Here is a 12,916-nt window from a genome sequence, read left to right on the forward strand (position 1 = left end):
GCCGCATTGGTCCTTGACCCCATCATCGACGGATTTCACCTCACTCGAGTCCTTATGGACGGCGGCAACAGCCTGAACCTGCTCTATCAGGATACAATGCGCAAAATGGGTATAGACCCCTCGAGGATCAAACCCACTAAAACCACCTTTAAAGGTGTCATCCCAGGTGTAGAGGCCCATTGCACGGGCTCAATCACACTGGAAGTGGTCTTCGGATCTCCGGACAACTTCCGAAGCGAGGAGTTAATCTTCGATATCGTCCCGTTCCGCAGTGGCTATCACGCACTACTCGGGCGAACCGCATTTGCCAGATTCAATGCGGTACCGCATTATGCATACCTCAAGCTCAAAATGCCAGGACCTCGTGGGGTTATAACAGTCAATGGAAACACATAACGCTCGCTCCGCACGGAGGAGCACACTGCGGCCCTCGCTGCTGAGGCACAAAGCAACCTTTTAAGGCAAACCGCCAATTCGGCGATAAAGCCCCCGGATACCTTCAAGCGAGTCCGGAGTAACCTGCAACAGGATCGCTTGGCATGTTCAGAGCTCGCCTAGCAGTTCGGCCCCCGTCCTAGTCCCAGTCAAGCGACGAAATCTGTGCCGCGCGTACATAATTACGCACTAAAAATACCATGGGCATAGGTGGGGGCACGACCAGGGCACGTCCCACAATGCGGCTCAACCGCCCCAGGGGCTGTATACCTTTATCATTTTTTCTCTTTCAGGACCTTACTCTCTGGAAGCCCCTCTTCGGCAGTCTGATTGTTGGACACATTACGGGAAGGAAAAACCAAGGAGGCAAGAAGCTAAGACGTACAAGGGAATCCCCAGGTGGTCTCTAATAACGATCGAAGTACCCGTTTTAAATACCCATACGCAACTTGCCCTTGGATAGGACATGTCACATAGTCCTATTTTTTGCTTATTGCACTACTTGTACCCGTACGCTTAGACGTATTATTTAATAACAATGCATAGAGTTAGTCTATTATCGCATTACCTTTTTTTTCTTGTCTGCTTATTTACGACAAATTGCACCCGTACACTCTGGTACGACCAGCGCGCCAGGGGCTTCAGTATACCCCATAATACGGCGGGATAAGTCCGAACACTTTCGACAGTGCAGCACCCCGAACTTATAGCATTATAGGCATCAGCTTCAAATCATGTCTTGGGTCAATAGTTGGGTTTGTCCGGCTCCCATGTTTTGGTACCTTACGTTCCGCAATATCGGGTAAGGTAGCGCTGGGAGAACTACTGCGATTGTGTCCCGGTTCTTCCGGACGAGCACCTCAGTAGAGAAAGCCGAAAACTGACTGTCATGGTATGGCGAGAGCTGGTCGCTGTTCGAGAGGTCTTAAGTCCTTAAAGACTTTTTCCGCTTCGGGCGAGGAGTCGGCCTTGCCCGACTTAGGCGTATATAGCGCCCCAAATTCGGCCTTCCGAATACTAGGGGCTTCGCCAAAATTTAAAATTGTAGACTTCTATGGCTAAGTGAGAGTGATAAAGCCTTACAGTCCGATTGCCTGGTTCGTTATGCTGAACACCTCCTTCGAAGGACCCAAAATTGGGATAAAGAGTGCTCAGGTTTATCCCGAACACCCCAGTACTAGTTACATGGGGGCAGAAGCCGACGACTGGCCAACTCTCAGATTTCATAAACGGCCGCACAGAAGGTAATATTTTAAATTAACAAGCGTTGCATAGCGCACATGAACTCGTTTCATATTACAGGATCACATGAGTACATTCATTCGCATATTACATCCTTAGCACATTCCTCCGCCACAAGGCGAGAACCCTTCAGGACACTGTTATAATACATTTCAGGGTAGCGATGCTCCTTGCCTTCCGGCGGCCCCTCCTTCACCAGCTTCTCGGCGTCCAGCTTCGCCCAGTGCACCTTTGCCCGGGCAAAAGCCTTGCGCGCACCCTCGATGCAGACGGACTGCTTTATGACTTCAAGCCGTGGGCAGGCATTCACAAGCCGCCTCACCAGGCCGAAGTAGCTATCAGGCAGGGGATCACCAGGCCACATCCGGACTATAAGACCCTTCATGGCCTGTTCGGCCGCCTTGTGGAGCTCGACCAGTTGCTTCAGCTGGTCGCTCAAGGGCATGGGGTGTTCGGTCCCAGTATACTGAGACCAGAACAACTTCTCCGTTGAGCTCCCCTCCTCGGCCCGGTAGAACTCCACGACATCTGACACACTGTGGGGTAGATCTGCGAACGCTCCTGGAGAGCTCCGAACTGGGGTAAGTAAAAAGGAAGTTTCCTTCACATGCTTGCTTTGCATAATGAATGCCTTACCCGCCGCTATCTTCTTAACCGCCTCAATTTCCCGGAGGGCCTTTTGGGCTTCGGCCTTGGCATGTTGTGCGCTTTCAAGGGCCTTCGCAAGCTCGGACTCTCGCGTCTTAGAGTCAAGCTCCAAGGACTCGTGTTTTTTGACGAGAGCCTAGAGCTCTTGCTGCACCTCGCCCACTCGGGCCTCTTGCTTTTCTCGCTCGATGCGCTCCTTGGCCGCTTTGTCTTCGGCCTCGGATAGCGCCTTCTGCAGGGTCGCCACTTCGGTCGTGGCCCCTAGCAAAATTCATGACGATCCTATTATTCTAAAAACCAAATATATTTTTTATAATATACAAACGGGGTATAACTTACCTTTGTTCTCTCTGAGCTGCCTCTTGGCAAGGCCGAACTCTTCCTTGGACCGCTCAAGGCCCCGCTTCAGTGCGGCGACCTCCGCAGTACGTGCGGCAGCGGCTAGCAGTGAAGCCTGCATATGCACATAGACATATTTCGATTAGACTCCTGCGGTTATTATTTGATCCTCTATTCGGCCTTTCTTCACAAATGCCAAACAGAGCATCAGGGGCTAGTGTATATGCGGTAACATTCTCTTATAATCTGGTTACTTACCTCAAAGCCTGTTAGGAGGCTGGCACAGCCTTCAGTCAGTCCGCTCTTGGCGGACTGAACTTTCTTGACCACCGCACTCATGATAGTGCGGTGTTCTTCGTCGATGGAAGCGTCGCGAAGCGCTTCCAGCAAGTTGTCCGATGCCTCTGGATGGACAGAGGCCATCGGCACAAGCGGCTTGCCCCTCTTAGCGAGGGGTTGCCTGACAGAGTCCGAAACCACTGGAGGTTCCAGCGCAGTATTCGGCTGGGGGCTGAATTTGCTGCCCCCATCATCAGAGCCCATGGGAGTCTTGCTCCCCTTGCACCCAGCATCCGGAATGTCGCCTTGAGGCGCCTCCAGGACTACCTCCCCTCGGCTCGGTGCCCTTTGAGACAACACTTCGACGTTGTCCGTAGGGCGAGGGGAGGAGGCGGTCGGAAGTGAATCGTTGTTCATATCCGATGGGTCCAAAGAACCATCCGATGATACGTCGATATGGGCTCGGGACGGACTGCATAATCATGTTCGGCGTGATGAGAAACAATTCAATAAAACATACCAAGAATTATTATGGTATCCGGATACTTACGACTTCGCTAGGGGCTTGTCCCTGGGCAACCACTCGTCGTCGCTATAGGCGGCCGTCATGGAGCTGTCCAGAAGGAGAGTCCTTCCCTTCTTGGACCCTTCGGCCTCCTCAGATGGGGCGCCCTTCCTTTTCTTGTCTCTCCCGGCAGGGGGGGAGAACTTTCCTCTTCCTCCTCCTCGTTTTCGTGGGAGGAGTGTGTCTCGGTGTTTTCGGACGATGAGTCCGATATAACCTTGCGCCGGAGATCCTTCCTGGTCCCCGTGGCCTTCTTCTTGGCCTTCTTCGCCGGCACCTCATAAGGCGCCGGAACCAGCATCTCCATTAGGAGAGCGTCTGTTGGATCTTCGGGCAGGGGGGCTGGACAATCGATCTGCTCCGCTGTCTCTACCCAGTCCTGTTAAATAGTGTGGAAGCTTATATCCCGCACATGGTTAAGCTGGGGAAAATGAACATCTTATGAGATATCAACGACTTACCGGATTGGCAGGGCGCTTTGCGCTGAGTCCGCGGTCCTCGGTAAGGGGAGGAGGTACCTCGACGCCCTTGAATAGCACCTTCCAGACGTCCTTGTGCGTCGTGTCGAAGAGCTCTCACAGCGTCTGGTGCTTGGCCGGGTCGAACTCCCACAAATTGAACGCTCGCCTTTGACACGGGAGGATCCGGCGGAAGAGCATGACTTGGACCACATTGACAAGCTTGATTTTCTTGCTCATCATGTTCTTGATGCATGTCTGCAGTCCGGTCAGCTCTACCGGGGAACCCCAGGACAGGCCCTTCTCTTTCCAAGAGGTGAGCCGCATGGGGATTCCGGATCAAAATTTGGGGGCCGCCACCCAGTTGGTGTCGCGCGGCTCGGTGATGTAGAACCATCCCGATTGCCATGTTGGAATATGCCCTAGAGGCAATAATAAATGGTTATTATTATATTTCTTTGTTCATGGTAATTGTCTATTGTTCATGCTATAATTGTATTGTCCGGAAATCGTAATACATGTGTGAATACATAGACTACAACGTGTCCCTAGTAAGCCTCTAGTTGACTAGCTCGTTGATCAACAGATAGTCATGGTTTCCTGACTATGGACATTGGATGTCATTGATAACGGGATCACATCATTAGGAGAATGATATGATGGACAAGACCCAATCCTAAGCATAGCATAAAAGATCGTGTAGTTTCGTTTGCTAGAGCTTTTCCAATGTCAAGTATCTTTTCCTTAGACCATGAGATCGTGCAACTCCCGGATACCGTAGGAGTGCTTTGGGTGTGCCAAACGTCACAACGTAACTGGGTAACTGTAAAGGTGCACTACGGGTATCTCCAAAAGTGTCTGTTGGGTTGGCACGGATCGAGACTGGGATTTGTCACTCCGTGTGACGGAGAGGTATCTCTGGGCCCACTCGGTAATGCATCATCATAATGAGCTCAATGTGACTAAGGCGTTAGTCACGGGATCATGCATTGCGGTACGAGTAAAGAGACTTGCCGATAACGAGATTGAACAAGGTATTGGGATATCGACGATCGAATCTCGGGCAAGTAACATACCGATTGACAAAGGGAATTGTATACGGGATTGATTGAATCCTCGACACCGTGGTTCATCCGATGAGATCATCATGGAGCATGTGGGAGCCAGCGTGGGTATCCAGATCCCGCTGTTGGTTATTGACCGGAGAGGCGTCTCGGTCATGTCTGCATGTCTCCCGAACCCGTAGGGTCTACACACTTAAGGTTCGGTGACGCTAGGGTTGTAGAGATATATGTATGCGGAAACCCGAAAGTTGTTCGGAGTCCCGGATGAGATCCCGGACGTCACGAGAGGTTCCGGAATGGTCCGGAGGTGAAGAATTATATATAGGAAGTCCAGTTTCGACCACCGGAAAAGTTTCGGGGGTTACCGGTATTGTACCGGGACCACCGGAAGGGTCCCGGGGGTCCACCGGGTGGGGCCACCTATCCCAGAGGGCCCCATGGGCTGAAAGTGGAAGGGAACCAGCCCCTAGTGGGCTGGGCGCCCCCCCGTGGGCCTCCCCCCATGCGCCTAGGGTTGCAAACCCTAGGGTGGGGGGACTTCCCCCTTGCCTTGGGGGGCAAGGCAACCCCTTCCCCCCTTTTGGCCGCCGCCCCCCCTTGAGATCCCATCTCTAGGGCCGGCGCCCCCCCAGGGGGCCTATATAAAGGGGGGAGGGAGGGCAGCAACCTACAGCCTTGGGCGCCTCCCTCTCCTCCCCTGCAACACCTCTCTCTCTCTCGCAGAAGCTCGGCGAAGCCCTGTCGGAGACCCGCTACATCCACCACCATGCCGTCGTGCTGCTGGATCTCCATCAACCTCTCCTTCCCCCTTGCTGGATCAAGAAGGAGGAGACGTCGCTGCACCGTACGTGTGTTGAACGCGGAGGTGCCGTCCGTTCGGCACTCGGTCATCGGTGATTTGGATCACGACGAGTACGACTCCATCATCCACGTTCATTGGAACGCTTCCGCTCGCGATCTACAAGGGTATGTAGATGCACTCCTTTCCCCTCGTTGCTAGTAGACTCCATAGATGCATCTTGGTGAGCGTAGGAAAATTTTAAATTATGCTACGATTCCCAACAGTGGCATCATGAGCCAGGCCTATGCGTAGTTACTATGCACGAGTAGAACACAAAGCAGTTGTGGGCGTTGAGTTTGCCAATTCTTCTTACCGCTACTAGTCTTTTCTTGTTTCGGCGGCATTTTAGGATGAAGCGGCCCGGACCGACCTTACACGTACGCTTACGTGAGACAGGTTCCACCGACTGACATGCACTAGATGCATAAGGTGGCTAGCGGGCGTCTGTCTCTCCTACTTTAGTCGGAACGGATTCGATGAAAAGGGTCCTTATGAAGGGTAAATAGAAATTGGCAAATCACGTTGTGGTCATACGTAGGTAAGAAACGTTCTTGCTAGGAACCTACAAACCACGTAAAAAAACTTGCAACAACAATTAGAGGACGTCTAACTTGTTTTTGCAGCATATGCCTTGTGATGTGATATGGCCAGAAGATGTGATGAATGATATATGTGATGTATGAGATTGATCATATTCTTATAATAGGAATCACGACTTGCATGTCGATGAGTATGACAACCGGCAGGAGCCATAGGAGTTGTCTTTATTATTTTGCATGACCTGCGTGTCATTGAATAACGCCATGTAATTTACTTTACTTTGTTGCTAAACGCGTTAGCCATAGAAGTAGAAGTAATCGTTGGCGTGACGACTTCATGAAGACACAATGATGGAGATCGTGATGATGGAGATCATGGTGTCATGCCGGTGACAAAGATGATCATGGTGCCCCGAAGATGGAGATAAAGGAGCATGATGATATTGGCCATATCATGTCACTATTTGATTGCATGTGATGTTTATCAGTTTTTGCATCTTATTTGCTTAGAACGACGGTAGTAAGTAAGATGATCCCTTATAATAATTTCAAGAAAAGTGTTCACCCTAACTGTGCACCGTTGCGAAGGTTCGTTGTTTCGAAGCACCACGTGATGATCGGGTGTGATAGATTCTAACGTTCGAATACAACGGGTGTTGACGAGCATAGCATATACAGACATGGCCTCGGAACACACGCAATACACTTAGGTTGACTTGACGAGCCTAGCATGTACATACATGGCCTCGGAACACGGAGGACCGAAAGGTCGAGCATGAGTCGTATAGAAGATACGATCAACATGGAGATGTTCACCGATCTTGACTAGTCCGTCTCACGTGATGATCGGACACGGCCTAGTTAAACTCGGATCATGTTTCACTTAGATGACTAGAGGGATGTCTATCTGAGTGGGAGTTCATTAAATAATTCGATTATATGAACTCAATTATCATGAACTTAGTCTAAAATCTTACACTATGTCTTGTAGATCAAATGGCCAACGTTGTCCTCAATTTCAACGCGTTCCTAGAGAAAACCAAGCTGAAAGATGATGGCAGCAACTATACGGACTGGGTCCGGAACCTGAGGCTCATCCTCATAGTAGCCAAGAAAGATTATGTCTTAGAAGCACCGCTAGGTGATGCACCAATCCCACAGAACCAAGACGTTATGAATGCTTGGCAATCACGTGCTGATGATTACTCCCTCGTTTAGTGCGGCATGCTTTACAGCCTAGAACCGGGTCTCCAAAAGCGTTTTGAGAAACATGGAGCATACGAGATGTTCGAGGAGCTGAAATTAGTTTTTCAAGCTCATGCCCGGGTCGAGAGATATGATGTCTCCGACAAGTTCTTCAGCTGTAAAATGGAGGAGAACAGTTCTGTTAGTGAGCACATACTCAGAATGTCTGGGTTGCACAATCGCTTGTCTCAGCTGGGAGTTAATCTCCCGGATGACGCGGTCATTGACAGAATCCTCCAGTCGCTTCCACCAAGCTACAAGAGCTTTGTAATGAACTACAATATGCAGGGGATGGAAAAGACCATTCCCGAGGTATATTCAATGCTGAAATCAGCGGAAGGGGAGATCAGAAAAGAACATCAAGTGTTGATGGTGAATAAAACCACTAAGTTCAAGAAGGGCAAGGGTAAGAAGAACTTCAAGAAGGACGGCAAGGGAGTTGCCGCGCCCGGTAAACCAGTTACTGGGAAGAAGTCAAAGTATGGACCCAAGCCCGAGACTGAGTGCTTTTATTGCAAGGGAAGTGGTCACTGGAAGCGGAACTGCCCCAAATACTTAGCGGACAAGAAGAAGGCCGGCAACACCAAAGGTATATGTGATATATATGTAATTGATGTGTACCTTACCAGTACTCGTAGTAGCTCCTGGGTATTTGATACCGGTGCGGTTGCTCATATTTGTAACTCAAAACAGGAACTACGGAATAAACGGAGACTGGCGAAGGACGAGGTGACGATGCGCGTCGGGAATGGTTCCAAGGTCGATGTGATCGCCGTCGGCACGCTACCTCTGCATCTACCCACGGGATTAGTTTTAAACCTCAATAATTGTTATTTAGTGCCAGCTTTGAGCATGAACATTGTATCTGGATCTCGTTTAATTCGAGATGGCTACTCATTTAAATCCGAGAATAATGGTTGTTCTATTTATTTGAGAGATATGTTTTATGGTCATGCCCCGCTGGTCAATGGTTTATTTTTGATGAATCTCGAACGTGATGTTACACATGTTCATAGTGTGAATACCAAAAGATGTAAAGTTGATAACGATAGTCCCACATACTTGTGGCACTACCGCCTTGGTCACATTGGTGTCAAGCGCATGAAGAAGCTCCATGCAGATGGACTTTTGGAGTCTCTTGATTACGAATCATTTGACACGTGCGAACCATGCCTCATGGGTAAGATGACCAAGACTCCGTTCTCCGGAACAATGGAGCGAGCAACCAACTTATTGGAAATCATACATACCGATGTGTGCGGTCCAATGAGTGTTGAGGCTCGCGGAGGATATCGTTATGTTCTCACTCTCACTGATGACTTAAGTAGATATGGGTATGTCTACCTACTGAAACACAAGTCTGAAACCTTTGAAAAGTTCAAGGAATTTCAGAGTGAGGTTGAGAATCAACGTGACAGGAAAATAAAATTCTTACGATCAGATCGTGGTGGAGAATATTTAAGTCACGAGTTTGGTGCACACTTAAGGAAATGTGGAATAGTTTCACAACTCACGCCGCCTGGAACCCTCAGAGAAATGGTGTGTCCGAACGTCGTAATCGCACTCTATTGGATATGGTGCGATCTATGATGTCTCTTACCGATTTACCGCTCTCATTTTGGGGTTATGCTTTAGAGACTGCCGCATTCACTTTAAATAGGGCTCCGTCGAAATCCGTTGAGACGACACCGTATGAATTATGGTTTGGGAAGAAACCTAAGCTGTCGTTTCTAAAAGTTTGGGGATGCGATGCTTATGTCAAGAAACTTCAACCTGAAAAGCTCGAACCCAAGTCGGAAAAATGCGTCTTCATAGGATACCCTAAGGAAACTATTGGGTATACCTTCTACCTCAGATCCGAAGGCAAGATCTTCATTGCCAAGAACGGGTCCTTTCTGGAGAAGGAGTTTCTCTCGAAAGAATTAAGTGGGAGGAAAGTGGAACTTGATGAGGTGATAGTCACCCCTTCCGAACCGGAAAGTAGCACAGCGCGGGAAGATGTTCCTGTGGTGCCTACACCGACTGGGGAGGAAGTTAATGATGATGATCATGAAGCTTCGGATCAAGTTACTGAACTTCGTAGGTCCACAAGGACACGTTCCGCACCAGAGTGGTACGGCAACCCTGTCCTGGAAATCATGTTGTTAGACAACGGTGAACCTTCGAACTATGAAGAAGCGATGGCGGGCCCGGATTCCGACAAATGGCTAGAAGCCATGAAATCCGAGATAGAATCCATGTATGAAAACAAAGTATGGACTTTGACTGACTTGCCCGATGAGAGGCGAGCCATAGAAAACAAATGGATCTTTAAGAAGAAGACGGACGCAGATGGTAATGTGACCATCTACAAAGCTCGACTTGTCGCTAAGGGTTATCGAAAAGTTCAAGGGGTTGACTACGATGAGACTTTCTCACCCGTAGCGAAACTGAAGTCCGTCCAAATCATGTTAGCAATTGCCGCATACTATGATTATGAGATATGGCAGATGGACGTCAAAACGGCATTCCTTAATGGCTTCCTTAAGGAAGAGTTGTATATGATGCAGCCGGAAGGTTTTGTCGATCCTAAGAATGCTAACAAAGTATGCAAGCTCCAGCGGTCAATCTATGGGCTGGTGCAAGCATCTCGGAGTTGGAACATTCGCTTTGATGAGATGATCAAAGCGTTTGGGTTTACACAGACTTATGGAGAAGCCTGTGTTTACAAGAAAGTGAGTGGGAGCTCTGTAGCATTTCTCATATTATATGTGGATGACATACTATTGATGGGAAATGATATAGAATTCTTGGAAAGTATAAAGGCCTATTTGAATAAGTGTTTTTCAATGAAGGACCTTGGAGAAGCTGCTTATATATTAGGCATCAAGATCTATAGAAATAGATCAAGACGCCTCATTGGTCTTTCACAGAGTACATACCTTGACAAGATATTGAAGAAGTTCAGTGTGGATCAGTCCAAGAAGGGGTTCTTTCCTGTATTGCAAGGTGTGCAATTGAGCACGGCTCAATGTCTGACCACGGCAGAAGATATAGAAAAGATGAGTGTCATCCCCTATGCCTCGGCCATAGGGTCTATTATGTATGCCATGCTGTGTACCAGACCTGATGTAAACCTTGCCGTAAGTTTGGTAGGAAGGTACCAAAGTAATCCTGGCATGGAACACTGGACAGCGGTCAAGAATATCCTGAAGTACCTGAAAAGGACTAAGGATATGTTTCTCGTTTACGGAGGTGACGAAGAGCTCGTCGTAAAGGGTTACGTTGACGCTAGCTTCGACACAGATCTGGATGACTCGAAGTCACAAACCGGATACGTGTATATTTTGAATGGAGGAGCAGTAAGCTGGTGCAGTTGCAAGCAAAGCGTCGTGGCGGGATCTACATGTGAAGCGGAGTACATGGCAGCCTCGGAGGCAGCACAGGAAGCAGTCTGGATGAAGGAGTTCATTACCGACCTAGGGGTGATTCCCAATGCGTCGGGCCCGATGACTCTTTTCTGTGACAACACTGGAGCTATTGCCCTTGCGAAGGAGCCCATGTTTCACAGGAAGACCAGGCATATCAAGCGTCGCTTCAACTCCATTCGTGAAAGTGTTCAAAATGGAGACATAGATATTTGTAAAGTACATACGGACCTGAATGTAGCAGATCCGTTGACTAAACCTCTCCCTAGGGCAAAACATGATCAACACCAGGACGCAATGGGTGTTCGATTCATCACAATGTAACTAGATTATTGACTCTAGTGCAAGTGGGAGACTGTTGGAAATATGCCCTAGAGGCAATAATAAATGATTATTATTATATTTCTTTGTTCATGGTAATTGTCTATTGTTCATGCTATAATTGTATTGTCCGGAAATCGTAATACATGTGTGAATACATAGACTACAACGTGTCCCTAGTAAGCCTCTAGTTGACTAGCTCGTTGATCAACAGATAGCCATGGTTTCCTGACTATGGACATTGGATGTCATTGATAACGGGATCACATCATTAGGAGAATGATATGATGGACAAGACCCAATCCTAAGCATAGCATAAAAGATCGTGTAGTTTCGTTTGCTAGAGCTTTTCCAATGTCAAGTATCTTTTCCTTAGACCATGAGATCGTGCAACTCCCGGATACCGTAGGAGTGCTTTGGGTGTGCCAAACGTCACAACGTAACTGGGTGACTATAAAGGTGCACTACGGGTATCTCCGAAAGTGTCTGTTGGGTTGGCACGGATCGAGACTGGGATTTGTCACTCCGTGTGACGGAGAGGTATCTCTGGGCCCACTCGGTAATGCATCATCATAATGAGCTCAATGTGACTAAGGCGTTAGTCACGGGATCATGCATTGCGGTACGAGTAAAGAGACTTGCCGATAACGAGATTGAACAAGGTATTGGGATACCGACGATCGAATCTCGGGCAAGTAACATACCGATTGACAAAGGGAATTGTATACGGGATTGATTGAATCCTCGACACCGTGGTTCATCCGATGAGATCATCGTGGAACATGTGGGAGCCAACATGGGTATCCAGATCCCGCTGTTGGTTATTGACCGGAGAGGCGTCTCGGTCATGTCTGCATGTCTCCCGAACCCGTAGGGTCTACACACTTAAGGTTCGGTGACGCTAGGGTTGTAGAGATATATGTATGCGGAAACCCGAAAGTTGTTCGGAGTCCCGGATGAGATCCCGGACGTCACGAGAGGTTCCGGAATGGTCCGGAGGTGAAGAATTATATATAGGAAGTCCAGTTTCGGCCACCGGAAAAGTTTCGGGGGTTACCGGTATTGTACCGGGACCACCGGAAGGGTCCCGGGGGTCCACCGGGTGGGGCCACCTATCCCGGAGGGCCCCATGGGCTGAAAGTGGAAGGGAACCAGCCCCTAGTGGGCTGGGCGCCCCCCATGGGCCCCCCCATGCGCCTAGGGTTGCAAACCCTAGGGTGGGGGACTTCCCCCTTGCCTTGGGGGGCAAGGCAACCCCTTCCCCCCTTTTGGCCGCCGCCCTCCTTGAGATCCCATCTCTAGGGCCGGCGCCCCCCCCCAGGGGGCCTATATAAAGGGGGGGAGGGAGGGCAGCAACCTACAGCCTTGGGCGCCTCCCTCTCCTCCCCTGCAACACCTCTCTCTCTCTCGCAGAAGCTCGGCGAAGCCCTGCCAGAGACCCGCTACATCCACCACCACGCCGTCATGCTGCTGGATCTCCATCAACCTCTCCTTCCCCCTTGCTGGATCAAGAAGGAGGAGACGTCGCTGCAT

Source organism: Aegilops tauschii, chromosome 3 (assembly GCF_002575655.3).
Source record: "Aegilops tauschii subsp. strangulata cultivar AL8/78 chromosome 3, Aet v6.0, whole genome shotgun sequence".
NCBI classification, from domain to species: domain Eukaryota; kingdom Viridiplantae; phylum Streptophyta; class Magnoliopsida; order Poales; family Poaceae; genus Aegilops; species Aegilops tauschii.